The sequence below is a fragment of the Chiroxiphia lanceolata genome, chromosome 15, assembly GCF_009829145.1.
Source record: "Chiroxiphia lanceolata isolate bChiLan1 chromosome 15, bChiLan1.pri, whole genome shotgun sequence".
Taxonomy (NCBI): Eukaryota; Metazoa; Chordata; class Aves; order Passeriformes; family Pipridae; genus Chiroxiphia; species Chiroxiphia lanceolata.
Genome location: NC_045651.1, coordinates 17765512 through 17790720, shown reverse-complemented (window position 1 = coordinate 17790720; position 25209 = coordinate 17765512). Strand labels below are relative to the sequence as shown.

At 43.9% G+C, this 25209-nt stretch overlaps 1 protein-coding gene across 7 annotated transcripts in view; it reads left to right on the top strand.

Annotated features, from left to right (window-relative positions):
* Positions 1–25209, top strand: part of RAPGEF6 (Rap guanine nucleotide exchange factor 6) — a 113676-nt gene that overhangs the window by 45069 nt on the left and 43398 nt on the right. The gene's annotated exons all lie outside the window — the stretch shown is intronic.

Sequence of the window (25209 nt, the reverse complement as noted above, 5' to 3'; positions counted from 1 at the left end):
TTCTATTCTTAGTCTAGTTCTCAACCCAATCAATAATGCAACCGTGGTTTTTAATTACAAAAGAAGAAAGTAATTGTGATCATCTCTGTTAAACTATGTCCCAAACTTCTGTGCCCATGCAGCAGGTGCTTAAAAAACTGCAGCCAGACTAACAGCAGATGACTTTTTTATGACAGAGCTTTAAAGAAAATAGTTTAATGGTTGTTCTCTGATGCTTTATAAAAATTAAATTGCTGTTTTGATCTTGGATCAAGCAATAGAAAAGTAAATGGTTCAAGGATTTATCTTCAGAAGTACAAAATAAAACCTGAGATAGTAAGTTTTGCATTTATAATTCATGCAGTGTTCGAAACCGAACGGGGTTTAAGAATTTGATACAAATTTCTGTGTGATTCTCAAACCTGTAAACTCAAATCTTTTTTTCTAATTAATGGCTATGGTCATTAATCTGAGATTGTGGACTCCCCATCCCTGGGAGTGTCCAAGGCCGGGTTGGACAGGGCTCCCAGGAGCAACCTGGGATGGTGGAAGGTGTCCCTGCCCAAGGCAGTGGGGTTGGAGTCTCTTCCAACCCAAACCATTCTGTTATTCTGCATATTTATTACCCACATATATTTTTGACAGTTCTCTCAGTGATATTTTTTAAAATGGAGATTATTTGTATCTCTAAAAATAGTGTATGTATGATGTAATGCCTATTTCTGTAGAACTGTGACAACATACTGAATTTTTTAACTTGTTAGTTCATTGTAGAGCAGAATAAAGAAATTGATACCAAACTTTACTAGTAATCCATTTTCTTAGAGATGCAGGGTTCTTCTTTTTAAACTCCTGTAAGAGGATGATGAGGTTTAAAAGATTTATTATAATATTGCATTTTACGGGCAGTATCTTAATATTTGCATCATGTAAAAATTGTCCTGGAGCCTTGTAGAAGCATTTATCTTCAGAGAAGTCTGTCACTGCAGACTGCTTGAGTGGCAGGTTTCTTGTTCTTTGATCATTACTTAATGTAATCCTGTCAGAGGCTGGAGGTAGCATGGGGGATCTCACAATTGGAGGGAATTAAGTCACATTTCAATATACTGGATCAAACCCATTAGGTGCTTTACCATTACTAATCCTTTCCTTTTTAAATGCTGTGAAACACTGTGGATCTCTTATAATCTATTTTTAACTAGCAGGTAAATTTGCTGAAATGGTCCCTTTTATTGATCTAAACCAACTAAGACCAACTTAAAGCATGTCTCCAGCTGCCTCTTGCCAAACCTGGGCACAGCATCTCTGGCTTCTGTTTATTTGGAATATCAGTTAATTTTAATGAGGCTGTGGCTGATCTGTGAGTGGCTGAAATCAGTGCTGCTTGAGCTGGAGGATGGTTCTCTTTGCAGCTCATTGGTTTTTACTTAGTTTATGTCCACACTTCCTCTTTTCAATACTTTTAAAAAATGCTCGACAGAATTTTAACTTCATTGACTAATGACAGGCTGAGAGAGTTGGGATTGTTCAGCTTGGAAAGGAGAAGGCTCCATGGAGACCTTAGAGCACCTTCCAGTGCCTAAAGGGGCTCCAGGAGAGCTGGAGAGGGACTTTGGAGAAGGGATGGAGGGACAGGACGAGGAGGAATGGCTTCCCACTGACAGAGGGCAGGGTTAGTTGGGATATTGGAAGGAATCCTTCCCTGGGAGGGTGGGGAGGCCCTGGCACAGGTTGCCCAGAGAAGCTGTGGCTGCCCCTGGATCCCTGGAAGTGTCCAAGGCCAGGCTGGACGGGGCTTAGAGCAACCTGGGCTAGTGGAAGGTGTCCCTGCCCATGGCAGGAGCCTTGGGACTGGATGGTCTTTAAGGTCCTTTCCAACCCAAGCCATTGTGGGATTCTATGAATCGAAGGTGAATTTAGGTTTGCTGGAATCCGTGGGTCTGGCAGTGCCCTCAGAGGGTACAGACATTGATGTCATCCATATCTGTCTGGAGGTGGCGTGTGATGCAACAAGATACTGCAGGTTCCTTCTTCCTGAGCTTGTTTGTCCAACAGCAGGTTTTTCATAGTCTCTCTCTCCAGTTTTGCGTGGCCTGGGTGCGATCCCAGCCCACAGGGGCTCAGGAGCAGCTCTGTGCCTCCGTTAGCCAGGCACCCTGCAGGACAGGACCCTGTGGGTGCTGACACTGGCTGCGGCTCCACTGAACTCCTGCCCTTTTCAGTGTTTTCCTTGCCCCTGTGGTCAGAAGGAGCCGTGTCTGCAGCGTGTTCACTTCCTGCGTGGGCCTGTGGGTTTGCCGTGGGTGTGGATGCAGCATCCGCCCCGTCTGGCGGGGAGAGGAGGGGCACAGGGATGGAACCCCCACCTTTCTGGGGGGAAAATCACTGTTAGGCTGGGCTTTGTGGGTGGGGGAAGAGCCAGTGAATTAGGTAGTGCTTAAGCATGAATGGTCTAGAGGTGTCTTTCCCAGACCAGACAGCTGGAGAAGGGTCTGGAGCACGAGGCTGAGGAGCAGCTGAGGGAACTGGGGGGGCTCAGCCTGGACAAAAGGAGGCTCAGGGGGGACCTTCTCACTCTCTGCAGCTATCTAAGAGGAGCTCATAGCCAGGTGAGGATTGGTCTCTTCTTCCAGGTAACAAGTGATGGGGTGAGAGGAAACCAGGTTGCACCAGGCAAAATTTAGATTGGATATTAGGGAAAATTTCTTCATGGAAAGAGTTATAAAGCACTGGAGTAGACTGCCCAGGGCAGTGGTGGAGTCACCATCCCTGGAAGTGTTCAAAAAACATGTGGATATGACATTTGAGGACAAGGCTTAATGGTGAATGTTGTGGTGGTGCTGCACTGGCAGTTGAACTCAATGATCTCAGAGGTCTTCCCCAGCCTTAACAATTCTGTGATTCTACTGCTTCACTGGTGGAGCTGGAAACAACCTCTGGCAGGGTCGTGCTGGCATCCGTCATGGGAACCTGTGCTCGGCATCCTGAGCTCACCCTGCTCTGCTGAGCTGCCCTCAGGCTCTTCCCTCTGCTTTTGGGAGCCAGGGGAGAATTGCCAAATGCATGTTCGCTCATATTTTATTTTACATATTGATTTTGTCTGCTCGTTTTGTCAGCAGTCTTACTGTCAAGGGCTCCTTGAAAGTCTGCCACTGGTTATGGTGGTCATTAGCAAAACACCAATCCTCAAAGTGTGCTGTGCATTAAAAATCTTCCAAGGAATTTCCATAGGCCACTGGTGTTTCCCAAACCAATTAATGAGTGTCTGCAGTTTCCAATGAGTAATGACTTCAATAGGCTGCGTACAAAATACGAAAATACTTAATGAAAATACTGCCCTTTGGTGAAAACCTGGGTTTTTCAGACGAAAATTTTATTTTTTTTAAACTAACAGCGTAATGCAACTTCAGCCCCAGTTTATCTGTAAACTTACAGTCGGTTTTCAAAACTTACTTTTGGGAGTTTCCCTAAATCCTTTACAAACTTGACAAGCAGGTTATTTATAAACTGTGAATTACAGGAATCGCCTCAGTTTGGAGGTGACATGTGCAGCTGTGTAACAGCATTTCAGAGTGATGCACAAATGAAACTACATCAGACTGAAACTAGGGGGGATTTATTTTAAGCAGGCACCTGTATTTACTGTATCTGGCTGCTGGCTGTAGTGTACAGCCCTTCCCGTGGCCTGTGGGAGAGCCTGTGGTGCTGGATGATGCCACCATGTTGGGATGTGACATCATTCTGCTGCAGGACAGATGGACACACACTGTCCCTACCCTGCCAGGCTGAGGCTTTGGCCCTGGAACAAGGTCCTGAGTTGCTGTTAGGGAGAGCTGCACTGGGAGGTTGCTAATACAGCTGATTACCCATCTTTCCTGCTCTTCAAGGCCAGGTCCCTGCCCATGACAGAAGGGTTGGAACAAGATGAGCTTTAAGGTCCCTCCCAGCCTCTTCCATGATTCCTGTCTCACAGACTGCATTTTTAAACCTTCCTCCATCTTGAGTAAGATGAGCACTAAGTTGTACAGCTGCTCTCCCCTCATGTGCTGGGGTGATGATGGGCCTCCTGACCCCGGCATTGTCCTGCAGCAGGTTTGTGTGTTTTCCTCCCCCTGCTCAGCAGAGCAGCAGAACTGCACTTGTTTGTGATAATTCAAGAAAAACTTGTGGATATTTTTACATTTATTTCCTACTTGCAGTCCAAACACATCAGTGTTTGTACAACTGAACACTTTTCACCAGGAAGCCTGGAACTGTTTGGAAGCAGATCCTGAGCACAGTCTGTCCTTCGCAGACTGACACCATTAACTGGCATCAAACTGGAGAGCTGCTCAACCCTTGACCTGAGCTGGTGCTGGCAGTGCTGTGGGAGGGATGTACTCTTGTGCCAGCTTGTGGCTGAAGAACTTTTCGAAACTTCTAAATATTTTGCAAATTACCACCCCAACAAGCAAGAATTGAAGCCGTTATTACTGTGCTCTCCACACAACAACCAGTTATCTGTTCCTTCCTCCTCCTTTTACCACATAGACAAATTTACACTATGGTAGAAATTAACTCAGTTCCTTGGAAGATGTCTGAGAAAATCTTTTATATAGCATTATCAGGGAGTTAATCTCTGTTTTGATGGACCCTGAGGGGCTGGGTGGCAGTTCCAAAGCCATTAATTCTTTATAAGCAGCCTCTTAGGCAAACTAGGCTGAGACAATGCGTGGGGGTTTTGCCCAGTGCTTGTAACTGCGTCGCTCGGGGGGTTGGTGGTAGAACAGTGCTCTGGGCTGGGGACAGGTGTTTCAGTCTTTTTGGAGACTTAAAAACCTTGCATTCGAGTTGCAGCTCTTTGTCAGATCCTTGTTTTTAACATTGTTTCAGTCTCTTGAAATGACATATTGGGTGGCTTCTTGCAGGAAGCCGACAGGGCAGCAGCCAGCAAGCTGGTTGCCTGCGTGCAGGGAGATGGTGGCGTGCTTGGAGCTGGTTTTTATTTCCTGTCTTCCATCTGGGCTGTTTCTGTCCAATATGCTCTACTCAAGAGGAGCAGCCTGGTTGTATTCTCATTTGTAGCCAACTCAACCTTTCACTTGGGTTTAGGTTTCTCCTGCCTTTGAGAGAAGTGGTTGTGTGAAGGGTTGTTTTTTTATGTTAGCACTGTAAGGTTGTAAGTTGGAGTTGTTGGACTGAATGTGAAGGACTTCTTCAAAGGACTGTGATGGTGTTGTCTTCAACTTTGTTTTCAAGGTAAAATGGATTTCTGATTTAGAATATGGAAAATCACATCAACTTAGACATGTTCTTTGTAAGCCTCATGGACCAACTTAGAGACTGGGAATATCCTGAGCAGTTTCCAATAAAAATCACCATCAGAAAATGTCAGCACATAATGCAAGCATTCGGATGCCCTGTTTTCCTTGGAAAAACCTGGCATGGAAACAACTGCCTGTACGAGAGAATAGCTAGAAGAGTATCTTTGGTTTTGGCATAGAACCGATTGCTATCTAATGACATTTAACAGCATTTGTAGTTTTATATTTGATATATGGCATCCTTCTTAATAGGGATATGTCTGACAGATAAAATACTTGACTGAATACCATTGCTCTGTCTTAATTCCTCATTGATCCTTACTGTGTTCTTGCAAGGCAGAGTTGCATTCTATCGCTGAGTATTGAGTCTTGTTCTCATGATGGAAGTTTTTAGTTTGAGGTAATGTAGCCACAGTGCCTGTGCTGGCTGTATGATTTTGGTTTTGTTTTCTTTCAAGTCTGGTTAGCAGCTGTGGTTTGTCATCGTGGTGTGCAGGTAGGCATCACGCTCACCCCCTTGGTTTATCTGTTGAGATCAGTTCTCACTAGGTGAGAATAGCTGGGCTTTTCCTGCTCTTTTGCCCTCGGTGGAGGAAGGGACCCCAGATGATGGTGGGGAAAAATTTCTCAGAGCATACTCAGCTTTCCATTTTTAAAGGTTGTAAGGTTGGATTGTACCAGAAAATGAGAAAGTTGGGGAATCAGGGCACTGAGATGCTCCGCCTGATGAGGGGAGCCCCGCAGAACTGCTCCAGGGTCTGCACTGTGCTTCCCCAGCGTGGCTGACCTGGGCATCTGCATCTTGGGATCTGGAGACCCTGAGTGCCTCACCCACCTCATTATCCCTGTTCACTCTGGTGCTGAGCTGGGCTGGTCCCAGCCTGGGTCCAGGGACAGCAGAGCTGTCTGTGCATGAAGTTGTACCCGAGCCCAGGCAAATCTGTTGGGGCAGGACTCCTTCCAGACACAGGGTAGGACTCCTTCCAGACACAGGACTATTCCTGGGACAGCAGTGACCATGAGATGCCGTGCCTGTGATGGTACTCGTGTCCCATATGCTCTTCAAGCTGGATGCACTGACCCCTAATGAGAGTGGACTGCTCAAAGTCACCCTTGCTTAGAGAGGAATTTTGAAATTTGGTAGGAGGAGTCAGATCCCTCCCCACTTCCTGCTTGCAGGCGTCCAGTTTAGTGTTAATCCTCAAGAAAAAAGACAGAAGAAATGTTGGAAGTGGCATTTTAATGATTTTTTTTTAACCTCTTCTGTGAACTTAATGCGTTATTCTCAAGGTCATTTAATAAGAGACCTTTTTTCTTGTGAGAGGTGTGTTGGTACTTTATGTCCTAAATAGTCTTAATCTGTTTAACTTGAGATTTAACATTTTAATAAATGGGGGAAGAAAAAGCAATATTTTGTATTGACTATCATATCAACTTTTGGGGGATGAGAAGATATGTATCTTGGTAGGCTTTGCATTTTCCTGACTTCCCAGGCTGGTGGCAGATGAGGAGATCACGGCCAGGTCCGTGTTAGGTTTGGGCTGTGATGTCAGTTTTGAGACTAGATTGAGGGTGTGTTTAGTGAGCAAAACTCTGAATGTGTTTGGAAAATTTTGCCGTGGGATATTAGAGATTTCGTCCTTTCAGTGTCTCTGGGTGGATTCAATCACACAAACTGACCCTATATGGTTGGTATCCCTACCTTTTCATCACCAGGGATTTTTGGGTTGCATACCTTCCCAGACTTCCCCACTCTGTGCTGAAATGAGATGGCAGGCAGGAAGGGAGGAGCGTGGTGTGAATCATTTTGGCTCAAACCTCAGCAAGGAACTTTGAGTCTGTAGCAGAGGGGGCTTCCCCCTTCCCCCCCACTGCTGTCCCTGTTTGCCATGCAGATCATGCTCTGCCTGGCTCTGCAGAGTATGTGTGCTGAGACAGAGCTGCAGGGGAGAGCTGCAATTTATAAACATGTTTAAGGAAGTATTATAAACCATATAAATCTGAATCGCTGCAAGTAGGAGATGACCTTTCCCTGCTTAACGCGGCAGCTGAAAAAAGATGGTCGGGGTAGTGCGAAAGCGACGGAGAAATCCAATCCATGGTGCCTTTTTATTGTTCCTCCTGTGTTGCTGGTGCTATATTTAGAAGCTTACATCACTTCAGGGATGATGACAGTCTCTGCCCTCCCTCTCCCGCTCCCCCCCCTCCTCTCCCTCGCTCCTTCCCTTAGGATGGATCGTGTTTTCATACTACTTATGAGTCCTACAGATCTTTGGGTAGGATTTTTCTGCAGCCTGTTAGCGAGAGCTGCTGTGGAAAGTGATGTACGTAGGGATGTGATGGCACCACGGAATGTCACCCTGGAGGGGAAGGGGAGCCCGGGGTGCTGCTTTCCCTGCCTCCTCTTCCTAAAAGGGTCAGGAACAGGGTTGTGGAGGGTTGTATTCTCTTTTCTTTATCCCTGCCACGACAGTACTGTGAATCATTTATGGTGTTCAAGTTCAGTGGTGGGGAGAACTGGGAGCAGCATGGCAGTGACACCGAATCCAGCCAGCTGTGCCAACATGGCAGGGGCTGCAGCTGGCTCTGCCTCCTGAACCCCTCACTCTCCATTGCCTGCCTGTCCAAAAAGATTTAAAGTAGTCAGATCTATGGAAATAACCTCTCGATGAAGGTGCCCTTAATGCTAAAATATTTCTGCATTATGCTGCTGCGTTGGGCAATTCCCACTCACAAAACTGTATTAAAATGAATTATTTTAGCCTGAAACATCTTTGCCCGAGTGTGTGCAGTGACAGATCACTTCCCGGGCAGCCGGTCTCCTTCCCCAGCCCCCACCATGGGCTTGGAGTCAGGATGTGACTGGAGGTGTTGGACTAAAATCGGGGTGGCAAGGGAAGGTGTCTGCTCGTGGCTGAGTGCGGCAGGGACAGCGTGGCAGGGACAGCGTGGCAGGGACAGCGTGGCAGGGACAGCGTGGCAGGGACAGCGTGGCAGGGACAGCGCGTCAGCAGCCGCCTGGCTCTGAGGACAAAAGGACAGGAGTCCTCAAGCCCAGCCTGCAGACCCAGGCCCCTCGGCTCGCTGGCTCCTGTCTCATCAGCCAGGGCCACGATGCCTTTGAGACCATCACCCTCCTCCCCGCCCGTGCTGCTGCACAAAGGGCTTTTCTCCCTCTCATTGATCAAGTCATGCTGTTCCTGGGGTACCTTCTGCTGGGGGCTGCGGGTTCTCCCTGCCTGTGCAGGACTTGCATTTGTGGTGTCCTTAAATGAGAGAGGGCTCTTATCCTGCCGAACTGAACACGCGTTTAAATTAGCCTTTAAATTATGGAAGGCCTTACTATCGTTTTAAAAACATCCCATTTTTCAGTGACTTACTCTTCTTAGGCAATTAGAATGGGCAGATTTGGTTAACAGTCAGGAGGATTCAGGTAGCATTATGGGAGGATAAAGGGAACGATGCAGAGAAATGTATGGAGTGGTATTTCAGCACGGAAATAAATCAGTGTTAAGGAACAAAGACCACCTTTAATTCAGAGATGGTAGACTGCTTTTTCCTTGAGATTCTCTGAAAACTTGGATTCTGCCTTAAAATGTGGCTGTAGATTTTCTGACTGTGATTCTGCTCAGTGCTGCAGCCCTTCACAAGTATTTTGATTGTGATCACTACAAAGCCTTTGTATCAGATTTTTATTTTTTCGTCTCAGAGTTGTTCCGGTTTTGAGATTTGTCATTAAACAGACGATTTATAAAAACACAGCCTTGTGCTGCAGGGAGCTGGGGCTGCAGAGAGGCATGTGTTAAAATAAATAAAGAAAGGCATGAAAGCAGAAAGGGGTGGGGGGGGATGCCCCAAAAGCCGGGGTGTGGAAGTAGGTCAGGTTTTCCCCCCGCCCGGGGCTGGGCGGGCAGGGCTGCGCTGCAGCCCCCCGGGACCCCCGGCGCGCTCATTGGCGGCACGGCCACAGGGATGATGTCATCTGCACTTAAAGGCAAAAACTAGAAGGAAATAGAATTTTGTTCCCATTATTGAGCTGGTGTTTACAGTACTTGTAAAATATGGCATCCGTGCCAAAATGTGTGGTGGGTTGGGTTTGCTGCACAATGCACTGGGAGGGGGAGATGTGCCCCGACAGCTATCGGGGGCAGGCAGGCAGGGAGAGGGTTCCTTTGGCTGGGTGGGTTTTCTTTTCTCCTTCATGTAAATGGTGATCATGCTAATTATAATATAGGTAGCACAGCATAAAAGTATTTGGGTGTTCATTGCTGCTGAAGATTTATCTCTGTAGCATTAAGGATGTTTAAGGTGCTTTTAAATACAATTTAACGAATTATTAGAAAAGGCACAACACAGTCATGTGTAAGATGAAGCTGACATATCCCAGCCTATTGTTCAGTAGTGAAAAAACAGTAGGAGAAACAGCTATTTGTATAGCTCTGTAGTGCATTGTAAAACTCTAATTAAAATGCTTTCAGCTTTTAAAAATCAGACTTTGTGTTTGCAAATTTTGCAAGCTCAGGAATTAAGTTCAGATTGTCCTTTATGTTTAAATACGAATTAAACCCAGTACTGTTTATGGACCCTTGCTGCATATTATTTTTGTTGTCTGATAGAGGTTGAGTAAATTCAGACATTGATGCCAATTTTTTTCTTTTAAGACAGTTTTGGAAGGCTCCAGGGTAAGGTCTTTCTTAGTTAAGGTGCAGTTCCCATCATAACTGTTGGACTTGGTGATGCTCATGGGTCTCTTTCAACTCAGGATATTCTACGATTCTATGATTATTTGGGAAGAATTCAATTCTTGGATGACTGCTGAGGAGCTGTTGGTTTGAGATGGAGAGTGGTGTCCTGTTGGTACAACTTGGCTTCAAAAATGTGAGAATCTTCTTCCACATGTCCCTTGGCACAGGAGATGGAAAAGAGCTTTCTGTGGATTGCTTCAAACTGCCTGATTCAATATTCAAAAATAAGCAAGCAAGCAAACAAAAAAAAAGGATTTTTGGCCCTCACTGCCACCAGGGACCCCTTGGCAGCATGGGAAGCATGACCATCCCAGGATAGTTTTATTTTGGGGAAGTACCCTAGAGTGTGATGCAAACTGGGAATAATGCGATGTACGGTGACGGAAATTCTTTCCAAAGAGGGGGAAAAACGGGAACAGTGAGTGCCCCTTCTTGTGGATGAAGTAAATGATCCAGAGTACAAAATAATGGCTTTAATAGAGCCAGCACCCTCTGTCCCCCTCCCTGTCCCCTCCCTCCTTTCCTCCCCTGCGCAGTAGCAGAAGTCACTTGCCTTCTAGGAACCGAGAGCATCGCAGAGGACCCAGCTCAAAGGTGTGGGATCTCGGACGTGCTTCCTTGGAGCAGCTCTCCAGCACGCTGGGCTGCCATCCAAGGCACTAAGCTCCTTGCAAATATATCAGTTTTTAGTTGCAAAAAAGAGATTATAAAACTGAATTGACTACTGCAGAATTAAGGCAGTTGGGGTTAGAGATATAATCGGTCTTGATTGAGGGAGGAAAAAATCCCCCACCCACCAAAAGTTTTAAACACGGTTTGAAAACCATTAAAATTATGAGGATTATAAACATCATCTTTCATTAAGAAATTTACTTCTTATTTTAGACAAAAATCTCCTAATGAGTGTATAGGATGAGATAAAAATGTTGAGGCTCTTGTGTGACACACATACATAAAAGCAGAAATTATTGTGAGCTGATGATGGGTGTGTATCTGTGTGTGCATGTGAATAGCCGCAGATATTTATTTTAATTATTTCTAGATTTGGGTGCAAAGATAAGAAATAATCCACCTAAATGCTGCTGAAAGTGTTAGTAGATGCATGTGATTAATTTTGGAAAAAAAAAATGATTTAGAAAAAGAAGAATAATCAGAGTTCCAGCACATCCATGAATAGATGCTAAAATGATATAAAAGCTACTGTGGAGCGGGGTGTTTGCTGAGCAGTTGTTGTACTGATATGTGTGTTTATATTAGGTCAGTAAAGATGCTCTGTTGGCTGCATCTGCAGATCCAGTAGCCAATTGATCTAATGCAGTTTCTAAAGGCTTTCTATACAGGTGATGTCATCCTTTTAGCTCCGTTCCCCTCCCACTCTCTTTCCTCCTTATTAGATATTTCATCTTGCTGCGGAGCATCCAATCGATGGGAGCTTCTCCTGAGGGAGCTGCTGAGAAGCAAAGCAAAGATAGTAGGAATTAGGACTCGGGCAGTCAGCCTTGCTGTAGCCATGGACGTCCTGTTTTGTTGGGCATTACAGAAATGTTTTAATTGGCAAAGCTAGGCGTGGATTAGCCGTGCTATCTGACTGAGGCATTAGAATACTGAGCAACACTGCAGAGTTGTAAACTGCATTAAAAAAAAAAAGAAGGGGGGGGGCAAAAGAGGAAAGGGTTTGTATTGCAGAGGCTTTTAATGCATTCCACAGTGCAAACCTGTTAGAGCAGATATCCTGGAGCTACGGTCCGGACGCTAATTCAATTTTTACAGTTATGATGGACAAGAGTATAAAGAAGAAACTTTAATATCCAGGATGTGGGATTCCTGAATTGCCTAAGATGCTGAAGAACCTTTGCAAAATTTCATCTACAATACGAATATGAAGTTTCTGAAAAGTGGACCCGAAGATAAGCCACTTGTAAATGCATTTTAGAAGAGAAAAAAAGAAATTTGAAGAATTCATATCTCGCCTTTCAATGTATTGTTGCTTTAACCTGCAGTTCTAATCCATTTCTGAATTAATTCAGTTTTAGCAGCACTTTTTGGGTGCATGCCTCTTGCCTGGGGGAACGTATGGACATTTGTATTTGAAAAGCTAAGAAACATTTTGATTTGAATTTATGTGCTTGTTAAAACTGGAACATTTTTATAGGAATTGCTGCTGCTGCTGCTAACTCCCTGCAATACTGAAAACTCCTCAGATCTAGTGGAAGCTGTAATTGAATTCAGTGTGAAATCCAAGCCTGAGAAGTTGCATATATGTACATTTGCTGCTTTGGTTTATGATTTTTAAAGAGAAAGCAGAAGGGGTTTTTCTCTCTCTTTTTTTTTTTTTTTTTAACCCCCCCTGTGGCTTTTGTTTGAGAAAGGAAACTTTTTTTCCCCCAGCCTAAGAAATGGCTTTTCTTGTTCGATGTTACGCCAACTGTCTGCAGCCCTGGGCCTCCAAAGTAAGTAAGATTTTGTCTGTGCTGCATTTCTGTGACATGTATTGACAGCCCTGGTGCTGTCTGAGTGTTCCCTTCTCATCCCAGCAGCACGCTGGGCTGGAGATGCTGGAATCCTGGCTGTGCATGAACTGTTCTTGTGGAATCATTTCTAAACAGGAAGGGAGGACCTTGAAATTGTGGAATTGTTTTATGCATGAATAGCTTGCAAATTTAACGGCAAGTATAAAAAATGCCATTTGCTCATGAGATGTGTAAAGCTTGCTCTTCAGCCTGTAAATGTGAGGCGAGTGTTATTGAAGTGTAACATTTTTATAACTGCTGGCATATTTTGCTAACTTGAAAATATTGGTATACAAACCCACTGATGTTCTAATTTCCAAGCTGTGTGAAGCTGTACTGCTTGTTTCCTTTGTGCAGCAGCGTGGAATTGATTAATTATTTAGCTGAACTATGTAATTACAATTAGCTTTAAAGGACCCAAATTATTTTGTGTGTCTGAGAATGCAATATTTCTGTGAAACTGGGGAGGGAAGGGTGTTTCTTTCAAAGGAGCTAATGAAAGCTAGAACGTTCGAGCAAACCCACCTTTTGAGATAAAAGCCTTTAAAGAAATTAAAAAATACACTATTTATCAGACTCTCACTGTATGGTGTGCTCCAGCTGAGTTCCTGGTGTTTTAGGAAGGCTAACCCCAAGAAGTAGTTACCTAAGACACGGGATCTACCTTACAAACCTGAGGCCAGGCATATATTCCTTTTTTAAATTATTATTTATTATTAATTTATATCAAAAGGCTAGAATAAAGACTGGGCAACTTTCTGGCATGTGGGAGCTGTGAGGGTTTGGAGGCAGTGGGCAAAACCCTTGAGCTCTGGGCAGTGCGAGATGCAGCACTGACTTTGGAGCAGGAGGTTTGCTCTTGACTTTGATCCCAAAAAGTTTAAAGTCTCAGTGGCATGCTGGTGTGGAAGGGCACAGGGAGAAGCCAGCTGGGTGTGTGGGAGCCCTGTCCAGGATGGTTTTCCCCTCTGGTTTTGGTGTCTGATGAAATGGGAACGGCAGCTCGCAGTGTGTGGGGTGACAGCAGTGCTGGGTTTGGGGTGTCCCTGCGTGGCTGCCAAAGCCAGCGTGGCAATACCTGGGTGTTGGGGTGGCTGCATTTGGGCTGTTCCATGTGCTGAGTCCAGCCCATTGTCAGGTGAAATGGAGCTGCAGGTACTGGTGGTCTTGCAGGGTGGGTGGGCTCTGTGTCCTCAGGCAGTAATTGTGGCTCCTCACCTCGGAGTTCTACTGGCAAATCCTGGCTTGTGTAGCATCCGTGGCTCTCTTTTCTTCCCTTCCTACTCTGCAGACATTAATTATGAAAGGCTGAGTTTACTTAAGCTTGGCTTACCTGCACTGCCCTTATTAAGGAGGTCTGAATGTTGTAATACTGCTTAAGGAATGCTTAGTCACCTTGGTGCTTCAGCTGGGATTGCTCTTTCCATAGAGTTTGGGCTGAAGTGAGAAACCACAAAAAAGAAACCATGTGCTCGAATAAGAGCTTGACAGGGGTAAAATAATAATATAAAAAAGATTTTTGACCCCTGTGTCAGCTCTGTGGACAATACCCAGCAGATTGCTGCCCCACCAGCCAAGCCATTTAACCACTCAGTTACTAATCATAAATGAAATGGTATAAAATGTTGGGGAGGGGGAGGTTTGGGTTTTCTTTCTTTTTTTTTTTTTAATGGCTGATGAGAACCCGTTAATGGGGTTTGCATTCCAATCCATAGCTAAAAGTTTTTTACCTTCAAACCCACAAAAGGTAAAGCATCTTTATTTCCTTCTGGAAAACCCCACAAAGCACCCCAAAATTCCTGCAACTCCCCTTCCAACTTTTAAAGAGATCTGTTCATGATGTTCTGTGACTGAAGAGAAGTGTGCATAGGATTAAACACACTGATGAGCTGAATTAGATCTGAGTTTGTTCCATTTTGGTTTTAGCTAACTTTTGTACTAAAATCTGTTTCTGTATTAATAATATGTAATACAGCAAAATAAGTGATAAGAATAAGATGTCAGAATTTTAAATATGCAAGTTTATAACTTTTAACTTGAAAATGTCAAGTATTTTGTGATACTATTTTGAAACTAGAACTTAGGTTTATGTGGATCTGTCCCAGAATTGTTTTAATTAGTTGCTTTTAAACCAGTGTAGGGCAATAGTCTGAAAATGATTTCTTGACTCAGTTGTAATTACAGCTGTTCTGGATGTGACAGTGTGATGATCCATGTATTGAATCAGAGCAAGATGAAGTCATAGTTCTTATGACTAATCATAAAGGTAAGCTTTCATGAAGGTGCATGAAGGAGAACACTTCTGAAGGTTAACCTTAGCCTGGGGAGGTTAATTGGTGTGGCTGTGGAGGAGGAGAAGCTTCAGGAGCTCCGTGGGCACTGGGAAGATGTTCTCCAAGCACAAGGGGTGTCCACACCAGTTTGCACAGCACACACTGGTTGGTGCTGCACCCACCTCTCATCCCCCAGAGACTCTGTGGCCATTGGCTTCTGAAAGTAAAAGAACAGAGTAGACTTGTGTAAAGTGATCAGTGCAATCTATTCTCTTGCATCAGGAGCTGCCAAAAGGAGGCTGAACTGAGAACTGTGAGCGTGGTGAATTTCTGCAGTGCCCTCGTGGAGGTCAATGTATTTCTCAAAACTGTGCTGATCCTTGGAAATGTGTCTGGGAGAGATCAGCACCTCCTTGGCAGGAAGATGATGGTTGTTCTCTGTCAGTTGTGTCTGGAGGAACCAGCAGAGGGGCAGAATTGTAAGGGGTGGTCCCTGCCCTGGGGACTGTGTCCTTTCTGGAATGATAGACTGTGGGAGATGAGATAAATAGATGCAGGCATCTGTGAGGGAACGTGGGGAGGGTGATAAGCAGCCAGGAGTGTGGTGAACAGTGATCAAAGCAGTGCCAGCTGTCAAGCCACTGTGACTCTAGAAGAGGATGAGGGAAGGTAGAGGACTTTGCATTGGGTTTGTGGGGATCTGCTTCCATAGACTGGTTGTGTTTGTGAGGACAAGAGACATTCAACTTACACTGAACTAAACTCCTGTGATACCAGTGCAGTGTTTTAAAGCAAAAAAATTAAATAATTCACAAGTATCTCAGCAAGATTCTGATCATCTTTGTAATTCTGATCATAACTTTCTCTGTTAAATTGTCTGTGATGCACTTTGTGGTATTGGACTCTTTACTGTAACTGCACTGTGAAGTCATTATAAAAGAGAGCTTTAAACTTAACGATTTAGATGTATATGATTCTTCTGTAATAGAAATTTTATGCACATCCTAACAATTTTCCAAGCCTAGAATGTATCCACAGTTACCCTGTTTGTAAAGCAGGAGGGTCTGATGGGGAAAGTACAGAATGACTGGATAATGTTTCTATAGAGGATATTTAAAAGGGATGCTTTTTCAGATAATGTGCTTTTTATAGAAAATAAGAGTTTTTGAATTAACATTTAAGCTTCTAAAATGTTTTTTTCGTGAAGGGAAACAGTTTCATTCAAGATCCCAGGTGCATGTTAAACTTATCTTACAGCAGTAGACAGTAATTTATTTTCTCTAGGCTTCTGTGCTCTTCTCTTTCTTCTGTTTAGATAAAATCTAATAATGGGAGGCATAATAACAAGATACATTTGCTCTGTAAAAGTTTGTGTTTGGGTTAGTGAAGAAGACTTGGAGTCATTTTTCAGTCCCTCTCCTATTTCTGGTGTTGTCTCAGAGGGACGTGATGCAAGTTCTGGTTATCCATAACTAAAATCAGTGTAACCTCATCTTCTGGTTCCAAAGGGCATCAGTTTGATCTCCAGGATCTTAAGTTGAAACCTTCATGCAATTAAATGTTTATTTTCAGCTCCTTAGAAATAAAACAGAGCTTTGATAGTGTGTCCTTGATTGGATTCGATGTCATCCTTGTCTTTGCTAACGCACTTCTATGGAAAGTGGCCCTGGTAGGATGAATTCTAAATGTTTTCAGTGCAAATAGAGTAACTGATCCTTTGCTTTCTTTTTTTTCTGTCAGTTTTGACAACGCCTTTCTTTTCTCCTTGGCCTTGCATCCCCCTCCAGTCTCTTTCTGTTCATGCCTGGAGCTTCCAGCCCAACTTTCAGCCTTGTGGAGCACCCTGTCATCACTCGGGGGGATTGCCCCCCTGAGCTCCTCTTCTGGCTCCTGATACTTCTCTCCCCTCCTGTGAACTTTGAATTGCATAGTTTAGCCCTCTTTTGAGTTTTTGGAGTTTCAGCCAGTTCCTCAGAGTATTTATGGTCTCTCCTATCCCGTGTTTTCTGATCTTTTCCCCCTCCATCCCCTGCTCAGAAGGATTGCCTTGATTCTCCATGATATTTGTAGGAGCACAACCTCTTGGTTCCTCAGTACTCTGATCCCTGAGCACTTGGAGAGTGAAGGCTTGGACTGACAAATGATGATTTTTCTTACACTTAGATAAAAGTTTCAATTCTCTTTTCTGTAACAGCTTGCAGGATACCTTCCATGAAACATTTTAACCACACTTTTTGCTTGAGGGTTTATTAAGATAAAAATGGTTTAGTATGAGCTGTGTGGCCATTTACTCTAGAAAATGTGGAATTTCTTATAGTCTAGTGCATAATATGTTAAAGTTAAGGGCAAGTACACATCGTACTGCTTTTCAACAGAAAAAGCCTTTTCCTGAAGTATTGTTTTTATGGGAAATTGGCTCTTAATATGCAAATAAATACCTATCTGTTCATTTATTTCCTCCTAGACTTTGTTTGTTTTAAGCCTGCTTTGTTACAATTCTCCTTACAGCTACAGCCTGAGCTGGGACCACCCTGTTTTGCCCCTCTCACTTCCACGAATGCATTTCTTGATGAATACAGAAAAAGAACGTGCATTGGAGATTGGTGCTCCTTTGTTGTTTTTTTAGCATGTGCAGGATCTGAGGGCCTCCTTTACCCAGCTCCTGGCTCCGAGGTGATGCTGACAGCTTCAGTGAGCTCGCTGTGCTCCCACATCCTTGGAGCCCTGCTCGGTGTGTCCCTGGAGCTGGTTGTCACCTGCGTGTCACTGCATTGAGGATGGAGCAGCCTGGGGATGTGTAAAGAGGGCTCGTCATCACCGCTGTGTTTTACCAACCGTGTCTCTGAGAGCTGATAAATTATTCAGTCGAGATGCAGCTCGGTGTAGATGTGGAATTCCATGTGCCCTGCAGTGCTGGCTGGGGATGAGAGTTCCCAAACGTGGGGCTGCTGCCGGAGTTCCTGCGCTCCTCACGGAACTCAGAGCATCCCCAACCCCTGTCACAGTTTGTTTCCTACTGTAATTATTCAGGTGAGGCTCTTTTTGCTCTTGTAATGTATTAATTTTCAGTGGCAAGAACACAGAGTAAAATTCAATCTCTGGCACTGAAAATGACACTTTTTGAACATGTCCTGTTTCATAGTCAAAATAACAAAACACGAGTCTTGGCGTTTAAAAAAATGTTACTCTCTGAGTGGACCAGAGAAGAGTTGGTCTGTGTTAAGTTGCATTTTTTGCAACCATTAACTATGTTCACATGCTGGATATTCCCAGTATAATGGAGCTCCCACCAGTACTGGTACAATTTTTCACAGGTGGGTTTGCAGACCCACTTCTCTCCAAAGCTGAGATGTTTGCGTGTCAGACACTTAACATATCGTGAGTTAAGGCATAGTAGTAATCTATAATTTAGACATATGAAAACCAAATTAAAATTGCATTACTTGTGTGGTTTAAGGCAACACCAGAATTTAGGTTGAAATTCTGTCCTCATGTCACCTTATTGTAACTAAGGAAACGTAATACTTCAGAGGATTTTATTTTCTATGGGCTGTAGGAGCCATGAAGACCAAAAAGCTCTTGGCTGCCAGAGGCACAGAACAGCCCCTGGGGATTATTAATTCCTTTAGTTTTTTTTTTATGTGTTGTGTGCGCTTTTTTTATTTTATTGTAAGCCTGGAGATATTTTAGGAAGGCTCCAAGGATGGTTTTCAAGGCAGTGCAAAGCTGTCATGAATGGTGCCAGCTTGGTCCTTGTTTCTTTGAGATTCATATCTGTAGTACTGATAACAACTGGGGTAGGTACTGTAGGTAATGAATTGAACCGTGATTTGAAATAAATAATGTCATGAAGTTTGTGTAGTTGGGTAGGCACCGTTTTTCTTTGCATCATGGTATTGAAGGTTACAGGATTTTATCTGAACCTCTTGGAGAAAGACCTCGAACCATCAGTGGGCTTTAAAACCAACAAAAAACCCACTCCCAAACATCCTTGCTGCTCTTTAAAAATCTGAATAAGTCTGCTTTCGTGCCACTGGTGGACCATCTGTGGTCTTTAAGGAGGAAATGTTTCTGTTTGCATTAAGTTAGCTGAGGACTGATGTCAGCATGGCTAATTCGGCTGGGCTCATCTTACCCTCTCTGTGGACACCTAAGTGGCCTCTCTCTGTATCTCAGAGGAGCAACTTTCTCCTCTCCCATTAACACAGCTCTAAATGTATTTTAAACTGGAACAGAACTGTAGCTCATATGTAAAAGGCGAGCAAAAGCAGAGTTAATTTATACAAATCCTTGTGAAAAAGCCTACTGAAAATTCTGCAGAATAACTTCAGAGAACTTGTGGGTTTTGGTGGTTCCTTGTTAATTTACTGGCACGATATATGAGATGATTAAAATAATTTACTGATGCCAAGAAAAAACTCCAGCTCCTCGGACAGAGCTTTCCCTGCTGTGGTAGGTTCTTGGGGAATGAGAGTTGGTGGTGGTGTACTTGAGATTGCAACAGAAAGAGGAAAGCTCCCAGGGCTGCCAAAAAATGGGGGGATGCAAAGGCTGGAAGAGCAAATGGGAATTAAAAAAGAGAAATTCAGGCAGAACTAATTCAGTATTAAGTCTGTGGAAGGTGTTGAATCAAGGGTGTCAAAGAGAAAATGGCGTAAGAAGGGACTGGAAGGATGTAGACACTGAAAGGGAGAGGTGGGAGCTTCTGTTTTGGAGGATCCTGCTCAGCTCTGATCAAGTGGTCTCTTTAGTCTGGCAGTTTGGTTTAAGACTGAAGGCGAATATACCTTTTTTTTTTTTTTTAGCTGGCAGTCTGTAACAGTGCAGGCTTTCTGTGTCATCTGAGAAAGGCAAATTGCTGTCCCTAAACCAGTTGGGTGTGCTGGAGGCGGAGCAGGAGCGTTTCCTAGAGCTGAGGTTACCCAGTGCCTGCACAGCCACTGCCCTGAGCACGTGTTAATGGGTTCCAGCTTAAAGCAGTGCAAACCTCTTAATGGAAAACCTCAAGCAATAAACAAAATACTCGATATATGTGCCTTAACTTTGGGGCTGTTTGTCTTGGAGAGCTGGTGCCAGCACGGGCTGGCGGGTTGGGGGGTTTTCCACGGCAGCTCCGACACCGCAGGGCTGTGCCGGGCCTCGGGTGTTCCATGGAAAATAAATCCCGTGTTGTTTCTGAATATTATTCTCACTGGCAACGTTTCAGGCAACTTCAGAAAAGCAAATAAGGTATAAGGTTACTGACAATCTGTAAAACCAAGGACAGAAAATTTGCTTGCACAGCCTGGAAAAGGACAGACTGTTCCCTCAGAGGCTGATGCTTCTCCCGTGTCCAGACTGGATTGATTGGTTGTAAACATCCATGTGGGGATCCAGAAAAACTGATAAAAAACTTTGCTATCAAGGAGCACCAAATAAAGAATGAAGCAAACCTTTTGGTTCCCTGTTATGCATTTTCTTTCCATTAGTTTGAGTTTGGAATGGACGCTGTACACCAAGAGAATCATGCAGGTTGTGCTTCCTTTAGTAATCTGTTTTCTGATGATGAGTCCTTTGGCCACTGCCCTCATTGTGGGATGTTTCTGAATATGTTTAATAAACATACCACTTACTGCAGGGTGAAACACCATGGTGAAGCGTCTTTCACATGTAGAAAAAGATAACTCATAGGTCTTGTGTGTCTCTGTCAAGACTATTTTGCAAATTCGTGTTGTCTGTGCCTTTTCAGTCTGTGTTTTTTGGTTATCCCAAGTGTAACAGGAAACACTGACAGGTATTTTCAAAACTTGTGGCATGAACACAAAGATGTGCCTTTTCTGCAGGGTAAAGATACCAGCAAATCCAAAACTAAATCACTGTGGAAATGCAGGATGAAGAGCGTGGTCCCTGTGCCAAAAGAGGTTCTAATGATTCCTTTCCGTCAAAAAAAGTGGGGAATAAAAAAGAAAAAACTCTGTTTAACTGTCCTGTGATAAATTTCGCTCATGACTTCTGTGGTTGCCTTTCTCTCTATTTAACCTCTGCAATGACTTTCCAGAGCCTTTACTTTTAGCAAACCCTTCCTGAGGAGCACATAAAGGAAAGCTGTCCTCAGGCTGACCATCATTTTTAGTGTCCTTCTCAGAGGAGTTGACAGGTGGTCATCTCGTCAAAGGTCACGTCATTTGCTCTGTTGTACAGGGCATGTGCAATCTTAAAAGTCTGTTATACTGAAATTAGCCTTTAATTTAATTCCCAAGTATTCTGTGTGACTTCACTGCTGAGAGTAAATGGAGTTTATGTGGGAATTAAATGTCACTGCAGACGCACTCTCCTCTCTCTGCTGACCTGGGAGCTGGGTGGTGTGTCAGAGCTCACACCCCAATTAATTTCAAAATTACAGACATGAGACTTGGTGCAGGTGCACAACCTTGTACTCATCTTTGTTAAACTTGATACAGTTCTTACTGGGGAACTGTGGGAAACCTCAGCAGTCTCCTGAAGAAACCATCACGTTGTTGCTCTGCTCTTGTTGCCAAACTGCTTTTAGAAAGTTGGCAGTTCTCTGGTTTGGCAGCAGGAGTGCTTTGGTGCTGGGTGGCTGCACCCATGAAATCAGTGGCAAAAGCCAAGCTCCTGGTGGACCTCTGGAGTTTTCACCTTGGGGTGTTTTCAGAGTTGCTGTGGGGAAAGTTTAATATTTTGTTCATGTCATTTTTTATTAATTGTTATTCAGAACTGGCTTTTGCACTGCCATGTCTTCTCCCCCTCCCTCCCCTCTCTCCTCAGTGACCTACCCTTGGCTGTGTCCTGGTGAGGGTGGGGTGTCCCTCTGTACCCTATTCCCAGATTTCACACACCTTTAACAAAACCTAGTCCAGGCTGCTGGTGCTTCTGGGTTTGTGTGGCAAGACAGGCTGATGCTGCCATTAGGATGAGCTTCCAGAGGGTTTAGTGTTTTTTCTCTCCTTTTTTTCTCATTGCAGTTTACAATATCTCTTTAAAAATTCCCTTGTTGAGCCAAGATTTTTTGGTGTAATCACCAACTGTGTTTTCCTGACTCAGTGGGAGGGCAGAACTGTAGGTGGCTGTACCGACCAGAACTTCTATTTTCTTAACTTTCTTTCTTGTACAGCTCTGAACTGCAGTGTGGCATTTCTGTGGGGGGTTTGGTCCTAAATATCCCTTTGTTGGGAAAGGTCAGTCACAAGGATGTGCTGACACAGATACAGGGACAGGCTGTGCCAGCATGTCAGATGTACTCATATTCCAACTCCAGATTATCCCTTCTTGGGAAAAAATGAAATTGTTGTGGTTTAAAGTGGCAAGTAAGTAGTCTATTGGAGTGTTTATCAGAATTTCATGGATGTTTGGGGATTTCCTGTCTGTGGCTGCTGGGGCACACACCTAGCCAGAAGATATTGCAGATGCATACATCTGCATCCCAAAGCCTCTAAGGTGGGCATAGGGGAACGTTGCTGTTTTGTACTTGTGTCCCAATGCATGATTTTTCAAGGTATGGATGCCATTGTAACAAGAGTTTCTAAGTTTCACCAAAAAAAAATCATAATCATTAATAGTTAAGACAATTTTATGTCACTTCCAGCAACTTCCCTACCCCATCCAGCAAGTCCTTCCTGTGCCTGCTGTCATGTTGGTACAGGAACATCCTCTCTGTGTCTTGCTGCTTAGTGAGCTCTGAGGGAAAGAACAATCAGTTTGGGTTATAAAAATGACATACAAAAGGCAGAAGCTGTGATTTATTTTGGGAGATCGAGTAGAGTGGCAAGCAGTACTTTAAAGGTCACTTGTCTCAAATAAACCTTATCTCTCTCTCTTCAATTTAAAGAGATATTGTGGTGTTTCCTTGCATCTAACTTGTATTAAATGTCCTTTACAAGAATATATTACAGAGCCCAGCAGAAGTGTTGTACATACCCTTTATAGGTGATGGAAATGAAGGGAAGGCTGGAAGGGGGAATGAGATCTGTTGTGATTAGAAGTAGTAAGTTGATTAGAAATACTCCTTTGGGAAGGCTGGTGGTGCTTTGAGTTGGTCTTCAGTGAGTTTTTGTGAAAATGGCATACAAAGTATCTCCACAACTTGCTTATTTTGAGAGCCACGTCCTGTTCCAGCATTAATTAGAATTGCAGAATCAGAACAGTTTGTGTTGGGAGAGACCTTGAAGCTCATCCCTTTCCAACCCCTTGCCATGGGCAGGAACACCTTCCACTAAACCAGACAGAGCCCCACTTCTCAATCTAGGTTTGGAAAACACTGTTCATCACAAGAACTTTAAAAACCAAAACTAAATTAGAGAAGATAAACTGTATGTGGTAGTTGGTATCTTTGAGTGTGTGGTGATGTCTTTGAGCCAGAACAGGCTTTAATAAAACCAGTTGTTGGCAGAGAGCAGGCACCTGGCCTTATTCTCCTGGGAAATCCCATAGATTTGGTTCTTCTCCTGGTCCTGCTCACTGTGTTCTTGGAGTAGTTTTGAAAATTCGAGAATCTGGATAGCAGGGAGCTTAAATTAGATTTCCTTGTGTCTGTATTATCACAGTCAGTGTGGGATTTGCTCATGGATGGAAAGATGGAAGCTGAATCAGAGCTGGTTGTTGGGATAGGGAGGTTGTAAAGATGGGGACAGGCTGAGGAGTTTGCAGCAGTACTGGGGTAATGAATCTCTGTGGGCTGATTTGTTCCGTAATTTCCTGAAACTCCTGGATTTTTCAGTTCCACTGACTTGCAGTGTCTCTGCCAGCAGCCCTGCCTGGTAATTTGCCAGCAGTCCCACAGTGCTGCTGGATGTTCTCCCTGGGAAGTGATGTGCTGACCTGGCTCGGAGCAGGGCTGGGAGCGCTGCGCTGCCGCAGAGGAGCTGGGGGTGAGCTCCAGGAGCAGGGCAGCAGTGGCACCCTGTGGCACCCACACCCAGCCCTGCCCTGGCACAGCACGTGGGGAAAGCCAGAGGAACAACCTCCCCCAGCAACGTGGTGAGACATCGGTGCCTTACCTGCTGTGCAGCTCCCCGTGGCTGTGGGGAGGGTGATGATGTGACTCCCTGCCTCTGTAGGGAGGGTGAGGATGTGACTCCCTGCCTCTGTAGGGAGGGTGATGATGTGATTCCCTGCCCCTTGCCTGGCAGAGGTGCTGCATGGGCAGTGCTGTGCTGTGTGTGGCACAGAAATGGGTTCTGTGGTGTGTTCATTTGGACCAGGATTAAATCCCAGCTTCACTGCTGCTCATTTTGCTGTGGCTGGGAGGTCACATCAGCTCTCCCCCGTGTGCTCACAGCGAGGGTACCTTTGGCCACTGGGTTGGATTTTGTCACCTGAATACTTTGACCTTTTTGCTGTTCTCAAATCCTGAAAATAGATTTTTTTTTTTTTCAACCTGCAAAACCTTTTCTGGTGGCTTCAAAGTGTTGTGTTCCCTTTTGGATCAAGTTCACTATTTAATACTTCCTGCTCTGATGGGTTTTTCTGTGGGAGTTTGTGAGAGTTTAGTAATCATTTCAAACTTTCTCCTTGTCACAGATACACGTGACCACAGATATGAATTTACAGGTTGGATATTTTATACTTTCTTTTTGTTAGTAAAAGATACACAAAGCTAGAATAAGGTAAGAATTAGGAGAGGGAGAAATAGCATTACAGTCTTTCATAGCCCATAGAGTGGTTTGGTTTGAGTAGTGACTGCCAATGGGAATGTCATGGGAATCACAAGGGACACAACATCCCCCATGTTCCTCATCACAATTTGATAATAAAATTGTTACATGTGTCAAAGGGCATAAAAATTTTTTTTTGGGAGGGGAAGACCCATGGTGCCACTTTTTTTAGAAAATAGTGAACTGATCTTTGGTAAAGTGCTTCTCTTGTGTGTTCTTCAAGTAATGGACATAAAAACATGATTCCAAATCAAAACCTGTTTACCATTTCTCTTTAATCAGTATTTATAAAGTTGATACCAGATCAGCAGCATTTGTACAATACTGTCTTTTAATTTGTAGGACTGAATGTGGCTGACACAACAATGTGGAATCTTTACAGAAGAAATCTTTTCATTTGATCATAGCAGTTGATTCTATCAGATTAGTTTTGGGCTTTTTTCTGCATCAGAACATTTTTTAGAGGAATGGTATATAACTTTTATAATTTACAAAGGTAAAAGCACGTAGAGAATCTATGATTCCTTGGTACAATGTTCTTTTCATATTGTTGAGTATAAATTAAAAAAATATTAGAAGTACATGTGGCAGAAAATAACCAAGCAGCTGAATTAAAGGGTTGGTTACTTGATAGGATTTCATGCAGCTCTGAATCTTCAAAAGCCACTGCTGATATTTGCTTTTTTTCAGTAGAAAGAACCATGTTTGTGGACTTGAGTCATGCACTAGAATTTACATATCTGCAT